Here is a 9,886-nt window from a genome sequence, read left to right as displayed (position 1 = left end):
CAAGTCAATAAGCATTGTGAGTCCTCCTCCCTTGGCTCTCGACCTCTCCTATTGAGGCGAGCTGGTGTATGCCTCCTGTTGGTGATACCCCACTGTTACTTCGAGGGTACTGAAATTAGTTCCTTAATGTCATACCTTGGCTAAGCATCTCTTTGGTTACAGAAGATGTTTCCCACTTTTGCATATAATGGTGGCATTCCCAATGCGCCATGTTCACTTCACTAAGCATCCGACGACAGCAGCTTGCATCACTTACATACGGTTTTTCTTAAGAGAAAAAAAAATTCTCGGACGTGGTTTTGAAAAAAAAACATTTTTCATTGTAAAACCTTAGGATAATGAGTCATTCTTTTTCGAGGAACGAACGTTGCTCTGATACCAAAAGTTGTGACACCCGTATCCCACTTCCCGTGAACAGGATGTACCACTTGGAATAAATCAATAAAATATACAAAGACAAAATTTCACGGGAAATTTAAAACTGTTTTACCATAGGTTTTACGCAGCAAAAATTAAAAACATTTGTTAATATTCAAAACACCACAAGTCTGAAACCGTGATACAATACAAATCATAAGTCTGGGATCATAATCCCGAGTTCAATGAAATCATAAAAAAAACCGTACAAGATGCTGCTCACGAGAGTCGTCATCGTCTGGTAGACAGCTACACGTGCTCTTCGTTACCTGAAAAAGGTTAATCAACGAGGGCTAAGCACAACCGCTTAGTGAATGACACGGGTTAAACCCGGTGTTCTTGTTCTCATCGAGAACAGTGTCAAATTAATACTTTGAAACATGATTATAACCATTTTAATAATAACCCGTTTTTTTTCATACACTGTCCATTGGTATCATCCAATACTGACTCCACTTCGTCTACCGGTACTGGATTCAACCCCGCTTCTCTGTAATAGTACTGACTCCACGTCGTCAACCGGTACTAATACAGAGACGACCACACAGATTCACCAGCACTGACTCCACATCGTCAACCGGTGCTGGCTTCATTATACATTCCTACAACAGTACTGACTCCACTTCGTCAACCGGTACTGCTATAGAAACGTCCATACACATACACCAGTACTGACTCCACTTCGTCAACCGGTACTGGTATTATATTTCGATAGTAGTACTGACTCAATTCGTCAACCAGTACCATTACCGAAATGTCCACATAACCCTTCAGTACTGACTCAATTCGTCAACTGGTACTGGGCCTACATCCATAGGTTTCTGTAATAGTACTGACTCCAAATTCGTCGACCAGTACTACTACAGAAATACCCCCCACACACACACCAGTGCTGACTCCAAGTTCATCATCCGGCACTGGCTCCACGATTTTTCTACCCTCGTAGTAGTACTGACTCCACGTCGTCAACCGATACTATCTACGGGGTATCTATTCCTATATAGTACTGACTTCAAGCCGTCAACCGGTACTATTATAGGAATCCACACATAACCCCAGTACTGACTCAATTCGTCAACCGGTACTGGTTCCATGTAACTCATCGTGCATTGTATCTAGTCCGCTTGGTCTGTGCATGTGGACTTCCCGGACTAGCTGCAGGTCTAGTCAATCCGTGTTTCCACGGACTTGTGCTTGTTTGGGTCTGGTCCGTTTGGTCCGTGAACCTGGGTCATACGGACCAGTCTTGCAACATATTGAGCAGAGGGGGTTTTCTGGGTCTGGTGCGTCCAGTCTGTAAGTTCGGTCCGTACGGACCGGTCCCTTCCCTTCCTTTTGTCTGTTTGGACCATTTTCTTGTCGCATGTCCGTCCGGTCTGTAAGTCTAGACCGTCCGGACCAATCTCGTCCCTTCTTTTAGTTCATCTGGACCATTTTTGGTCACTGGAACGTCCGGTCTATAAGTCCAGACCAACTGGACCGTCCGTTCCCTTTCTTTAGTCTGCATGTACCATTTCTGGTCACTGGAACGTCCGGTCTATAAGTCCAGACTGTCGGGACCGTCCGTTCCCTTTCTTTAGTCCGTATGGACCATTTTTTGGTCACTGGAACGTCCGTTCTATAAGTCCAGACCGTCGGGACCGTCCGTTCCCTTTCTTTAGTCCGTATGGACCATTTTTTGGTCACTGGAACGTCCGTTCTGCAGTCCGGACCGTCCGGTCTACAGTTCTGGGCTTGCTGAGAATCGCGATCGCGATTCTGTGATTCTGATCAGTTTTCGATTGCTTCGTTCTCACTCGTTTCTTAACCAAATTTGATGCCGTTTGTTTCTACCCGTTCGTTGAAATGCCCTCTTTCAATTTCATGCATCAAATTACTGATTAAAACAATCACACGATGCAAATGAGACCACAACAAGCCAACTCGAGCCACTCACCTGTTCTTGGATCAGATTCAGTTTGAGTCTGATTTGGCCGAGATTGAGTGATGTTTCTTTGTTCCTTCGCCTTGAGATCTCTTCTTTGACACTCTAGGGATGTTTCCCAATACTTTCCCGAGCTCCTCCTCTCTCTGTTCTTCTTTCTTTCTCTCTCCCTCTCTCTCTTTTCTTCTCTTTTCTTTTCCTCCAACTCCAGAGTCCGAGAATGACTCTTGGAGCAAATTGGGAGAGTCTTTAGGGTTGTGGGGCAAGCTAGGAGACAACCCAAATGGTCTAGGGGACAATTAGGAATGCCCCTTGTCGCTCTCATGCGTGGAAACGGCGATTGGGGCCCGTGTGTCGTGCATTATTCGCGTCCAAATAATGCTTGCCGAAAGTTGGTTCGTCCCCACTTCTTCAGTCCATCCGGACTGGACGTAGACCCTTCGGACTGACTTGTGCAGTCCGTCCGGTCTGCCTTGTGCAGTCCGTCCGGTCTACGTTTCTGGTCCGTTCGGCTAACTTCGATTGCCTCGTTTTCGCTCATTTCTTATCCGAATTGAGCACCGTTTGTTTCTAAATGTTCATTGGGATGTCCTCTTTCAAATGAAAGCAATAGATTACTGAAAACACGCGTCTACATGAGGAAAAATAATTCGTAACTCCTGTATCTCGTAAAATTCGCGATTCTGCAAATTTCAGTTTTTCCACAGTTTTTGTTCGCTCATATCTCCCTCGTTTCTCAACCAAATCGAGTGTCGTTTGTTTCTAAATCATCCTTGAAATGTCTTCTTTCAAGTCCCATCAACAAACCGTTGAGATATTACGGCCACAAGATGAAAACGAGGGTACACAAGAAGCATTTCAATCCACTCATATTAATTCTACGTTTTAGGTTTGTTTTACCCTTCTTTATTCCCGAAAATAATTTAAATAATTCATTCGAGACTCGGGGTATTACATAACGACTCTAGATAATTCAACTTTGTGGCATCTTCGATATGGGCATCTAAATTTCAAGGCATTAGAATTACTTCAGAAGAAGAATATGGTGATTGGGTTACTCAAGACTGCAGCTCCTAACAATATGTGTGAAGTTTGTGTTATGGAAAAACAGCAAAGGAAGTCGTTTCCGACATACAAGTCATGGAGCGCAGCATGTCCCCTTGAGCTGGTGCATTCGGATGTTTGCGGACCCATCAATCCCACATCGAATGGAGGTAATCGATATTTCGTGACATTTACTTATGATTACAGTGCAAAGACATGGATCTATATGCTCAAGGAGAAAAGGAAAGTTTTTACCAAATTCAAAGAATTCAAGAGTATGGTGGAAAATCAAAGTGGATGTCCAATCAAGTACCTGCGGACTGATCGTGGAGGAGAGTATACATCAAACGATTTTGAGAATTTTTGCAAGGAACACGGAATTTCTCATAAGCTCACTATGCCTCAAACACCACAGCAGAACGGAGTTTCGAAGAGGAAGAACAGGACTATACTGAATATGGTCCGATGTATGCTTAATGAGAGAAAAATCCCTAAGGAGTTTTGGGGAGATGCTGTTGCATGTGCTGTTTATTTGTTGAACAGATTTCCATTGAAGAAAATCAAAGACATGACACCGGAGGAACCTTGAGCTTACGAAAACCGAAGGTTGATCATCTCAGAGTCTTCGGGTGTGTGGCGTATGCAAAAGTAGAGGAAGAAAGACGAACAAAGCTTGAGGATAAAGGTCAGAAATGCATATTTTTGGGTTATGGTGAAAATTGCAGGGGGGATACAAGTTGTATAATCCCGACACTCGCAAAATCATAATGTCTCGAGATGTTGAGTTTGATGAAGAGAAGAGTTGGGATTGGAATGAGGAGAATTCACCATCCTGAGTTATCCAGAACCGTTTTGATAGCGGCGATTCTACTAACTCACCCGTGAGAAAGATGAAGAGCATTCAGGAGATTTATGATACAACTCAACGGATAGAATCCATGTTGGATGATGAGTTTACTAATTTTTGTCTATCTGTTGGATTTGAAGAAGTTACCAGGAAGAAGATGCGGATAAAGACCAAAGATACATTTAAATCTTTTCGGAAGAAGCTCGGAATCCAAGTTCGAAGAGGAACAAGTTTAAGGGGGGCTAATGTTGGATACTAAACTTACTCCTAAGATTTGGTGATGTTGGAATGTGTGTTCAACTCTTGGAGTTTGTGTTTCTAGAATTATGAAGAGATTTATTGATGACATGTAAATATTGTCATATTTTCACATCGGATATCTAGCGCATTTCGCGATATTTCGTATATTTATAGATATCCCTTGTACATTTTACTCCGACTTCGATGTTTTTGATATTTTGCAGGAAAATTGGAGCTTTGGACAAAAATGAGCAATTTCTGAGGAAAATACATGATACGGAGCCAACCCGAAAATATTCCGAGTACCAAAGAGTCAAAGAGGAAATGCTTGCAAGATGTCTTCATTACGAGCTCCATAACTTTCGCATCACAGGTCCAAATAATTCTTCCTATACATCATTGGAAAGCACATTTCAATAGCTACGCACAGACATAAAGATCACTCTAATCCAACATTGCATCAGAGAGTTGTGATGAAAATACTATGAGTCTATATTCTGATGACGAACTGTGCAAGAGTGAGCTATTACGAGCTACATAACTTTCTCCATAAAAATCCAAATTACGTGTGCGATACATCATTGGAAAGATCTCTTCAATAACTACACGTGAACACCAAGATCACTTCAATCAGACATCGGAGCCGAAAGTTATGAGGAAAACACTATGACTATATACTTTGGTGACGACAAGAAAACAACTTTCCCCAAAACATGGAGCTCGGAAATCATGGAGGAAAATGAGGAGAAAAATGTAGAAATGTCTTTCTCCTTTTCTTGGCTATAAAAGGGGCACGAATGAGAGGTTTACAGGAGGCAATTCACATACTTAGAGAGAGAGTTTTGAGAGCAAAATCCAAGCTTTCAAGGGTGATTCAAGAGGAGAAGAAGGAGAAGAGGAGGAAGAGGAAGATCATGCTCCTAAATCACTAAGCCTCTCTAACTCTATCTCTCTATTCCTACTCTTGGATCATCCTTTTGATATGTCTTGTTGTTTCTCTTGAATTTGTGTGAGAACTCCCTTCATGAGTTTGGAATTTGAGTTTGTATAAGAATTTATGTGTGTATTGAATGCTTTATCTTGTTGGTTTGATGTTTTGGTTTGAATGAATGTTCTTAATGCTTTGATTCTTGTTGGCCCCTTGAATCAACTGATTCTAGAGTTTAGTTTTCATAGTGATATGGAATTAGACTTGGAAAACATTCATTTTGATTAGATAATTCTACCATTTGGAGATGGAGAGGTTGCCTTGGATAGGTGACATATAGGTGATCAATCCATTCTTGTAAGGATGGTGAATTTGTCTATGAATTGTGATAGGAAACTATATGCTCTTAGTGTCTTCAACCTATTAGGAATCGAGAGATCGGTAGGTTGAATGATTCTAGGAAGAGAGGTGAGACTCGAGAGAGTAATCCTCGACAAAAGACCTTGAATTCTCCAAACCGAGCTAGTGAGATACCAAGTAAACATTAGACACGATCCTTGTACAACCGAGAATTCCCAAACTTATGATGTTTATCCCACCATTTGTATATACCCACCATTTAAATTCTCGTTTTAGTAGTTTAGTGTCACCACCACCACCATATTCGCCATCGACCGAAACTCAAGTAGAAGTCCGATTCTTATAGATAGTGAGTATATTCTTTGTGTTCCGGTGATTCCCGACGAGTCCCTAGAGTTCGACCCTAGATACTACAATTGACCCGTATGCTTGCGGAAGTCGTGTCTAGGTAATTAAAACTAGATGATTCCGAACCTAGTTCGCGACGCATCAAGTTTTTGGCGCCGTTGCCAGGGACTCAACGGAATTAACGGAACATATAGAAATCCAGAGCGATAACCTAAATCCACTAGTAAAAGATTAGGATTTTTACTTTAGTTTTGGTCTTTTATTATTTTTTTGTTTGCTTCGGGTTAAATTTCCTACCTTTGTTGTCTTCTTTGATTTGTCTGCAGAAATCGGGAGCAACAACGGTGAGAAGTGAGACACCGAAAAGTTGTACCTGCAAGAAAACTTGTGCGAGAAAATGAAGAAAAAAAAAATTTGCGCAGTACAACACCGAGCTTTTGTCGAGGATTTGAATTCTTCAACTAAAAATGATGAGACTTGAGCTCATTCCCATGAGTATCCAAATGTGTAGTGCCGCGATCTTTCAGGATAAACCCAATGAAGATCACAACGCACAGTTGACTCGGTTCAAGACTAGAAAGCCAAATCTAGCTACCCGACATTCCCAATCGAGAGAGGCATACTTCCTCTTTCCGATGGGAATGCAAACGAGAGAGGGATACTTCTTCTCTCCAATCGGAAGGAGTGCTGAGTGGTCAAGCTCATGACCTAAAACGAGCCCTTGGCGGGAGAGAACCCGATAATCTATCTTTTGTATATAGTATATTTTATTTCATTACATGTTTGGTGTGCATTTGTTTTTTTTCTTTTCTGTTTTTGTTTAAAAAACACAGGGAGTTGCACAAACACAAGAGATCTAGACACTCTCAAGTGAGGAGCAAACCAAACATCTGACGAAGAAAGCTCCATCAGTTAAGTACCTCTTCTCCACTCTATTTTTTTATGCATACATTCATCGTTTCTTTTCCGCGAGTATGGGAAAAATGCTAAGTCTAGGGGAAGATTCGATAGATCATATACATCGATAGTCGTAGTATTTTAGGATAGTATGTATGCATATATACGAAAAAAAGAGAATTTTTTTTTTTAAAAAAAGAGAGTTTTCGAATCAATAGAATCTTATTAATTTGAAACATTTTGTGAACTGTCACATAGGAGATCCTAAGTTTAGAACGAATTGTCGAGGATAATCGAATTTGGTAGATCAATCTTGTGATTAAGCTAGTTAAAATATGGGGTAGATTGGTATTCAGGGCAATGAAAAGATTCTAATCGTCTTAGTCAAGTATCCTTATTTCTCGGAATCGTGTTGATCATTTTAGTGCGTTAAAGAATAGAAAACTCTGTTGATATGTCCCGACACTCCGCTGTCATTATCTCGTTAATGAACATCATTCGGGGACATGAGTGCCAAAAGGTTCGGGTCTAAGTTGTGGGTCGAGCATAGAGCTTTAAAAAAATATAAAAAAAATGCTTGGCGACTTCAACGTCCTAGAAGCCCGGGACTTCTTTCTTCGTGAAAAAGACAACAAAGTAGCAAAAGTAAAAAATGATAGGAATACGATTTGAGAAATGTGCTTGATGAGACGATTAAGGATCCGAAAAAAGTTCTGAGTAACGGTATATATCCCATTGCTAACTAGATTTTTCATAAAGATTGAAATACCAAGTTAGGATGGTTTCGATTTCGTTCGCAGTTAACATTATGTTCAATTTTAATCTGATTCTATGATTCACTTTTGATAAAATAATTTTTACTCATCTATCTATCCGAGGGTTAGTTTGCTCGAGGACGAGCAAAACACTAAGTCTAGGGGAGTTTGATGACATGTAAATATTGTCATATTTTCACATCGGATGTCTAGCGCATTTCGCGATATTTCGTATATTTATAGATATCCCTTGTACATTTTACTCCGACTTCGATGTTTTTGATATTTTGTAGGAAAATTGGAGCTTTGGGAAAAAATGAGCAATTTCTGAGGAAAATACATGATACGGAGCCAACCCGAAAATATTCCGAGTACCAAAGAGTCAAACAGGAAATGCTTGCAAGATGTCTTCATTACGATCTCCATAACTTTCGCAACACAGGTCCAAATAATTCTTACTATACATCATTGGAAAGCACATTTCAATAGCTACGCACAGACATAAAGATCACTCTAATCCGACATTGCATCAGAGAGTTATGATGAAAATACTATGAGTCTAATGACGAACTGTGCAAGAGTGAGCTATTACGAGCTACATAACTTTCTCCATACAAATCCAAATTACGTGTGCGATACATCATTGGAAAGATCTCTTCAATACCTACACGTGGACACCAAGATCACTTCAATATCAGACATTGGAGCTGAAAGTTATGAGGAAAACACTATGACTATATACTTTGGTGACGACAAGAAAACAACTTTCCCCAAAACATGGAGCTCGGAAATCATGGAGGAAAATGAGGAGGAAAATGGGGAAATGTCTTTCTCCTTTTCTTGGCTATAAAAGGGGCACGAATGAGAGGTTTACAGGAGGCAATTCACACACTTAGAGAGAGAGTTTTGAGAGCAAAATCCAAGCTTTCAAGGGTGATTCAAGAGGAGAAGAAGGAGAAGAGGAGGAAGAGGAAGATCATGCTCCTAAATCACTAAGCCTCTCTAACTCTATCTCTCTATTCTTACTCTTGGATCATCCTTTTGATATGTCTTGTTGTTTCTCTTAAATTTGTGTGAGAACTCCCTTCATGAGTTTGGAATTTGAGTTTGTATAAGGATTTATGTGTGTATTGAATGTTTTATCTTGTTGGTTTGATGTTTTGGTTTGAATGAATGTTCTTAATGCTTTGATTCTTGTTGGCCCCTTGAATCAACTGATTCTAGAGTTTAGTTTTCATAGTGATATGGAATTAGACTTGGAAAACATTCATTTTGATTAGATAATTCTACCATTTGGAGATGGAGAGGTTGCCTTGGATAGGTGACATATAGGTGATCAATCCATTCTTGTAAGGATGGTGAATTTGTCTAGGAATTGTGATAGGAAGCTCAATGCTCTTAGTGTCTTCAATCTATTAGGAATCGAGAGATCGGTAGGTTGAATGATTCTAGGAAGAGAGGTGAGACTCGAGAGAGTAATCCTCGACAAAAGACCTTGAATTCTCCAAACCGAGCTAGTGAGATACCAAGTAAACATTAGACACGATCCTTGTACAACCGAGAATTCCCAAACTTATGATGTTTATCCCACCATTTGTATATACCCACCATTTAAATTCTCGTTTTAGTAGTTTAGTGTCACCACCACCACCATATTCGCCATCGACCGAAACTCAAGTAGAAGTCCGATTCTTATAGATAGTGAGTATATTCTTTGTGTTCCGGTGATTCCCGACGAGTCCCTAGAGTTCGACCCTAGATACTACAATTGACCCGTATGCTTGCGGAAGTCGTGTCTAGGTAATTAAAACTAGATGATTCCTCCAATGATGTATAGTAAGAATTATTTGGACCTGTGTTGCGAAAGTTATGGAGATCGTAATGAAGACATCTTGCAAGCATTTCCTGTTTGACTCTTTGGTACTCGGAATATTTTCGGGTTGGCTCCGTATCATGTATTTTCCTCAGAAATTGCTCATTTTTTCCCAAAGCTCCAATTTTCCTACAAAATATCAAAAACATCGAAGTCGGAGTAAAATGTACAAGGGATATCTATAAATATACGAAATATCGCGAAATGCGCTAGACATCCGATGTGAAAATATGACAATATTTACATGTCATCA

This window comes from Tarenaya hassleriana, unplaced genomic scaffold, assembly GCF_000463585.1.
Source record: "Tarenaya hassleriana unplaced genomic scaffold, ASM46358v1 Cleome27, whole genome shotgun sequence".
Classification (NCBI taxonomy): Eukaryota; Viridiplantae; Streptophyta; class Magnoliopsida; order Brassicales; family Cleomaceae; genus Tarenaya; species Tarenaya hassleriana.
The sequence above is the reverse complement of the archived record's forward strand: the minus strand, read 5'-3'. Positions refer to the sequence as shown.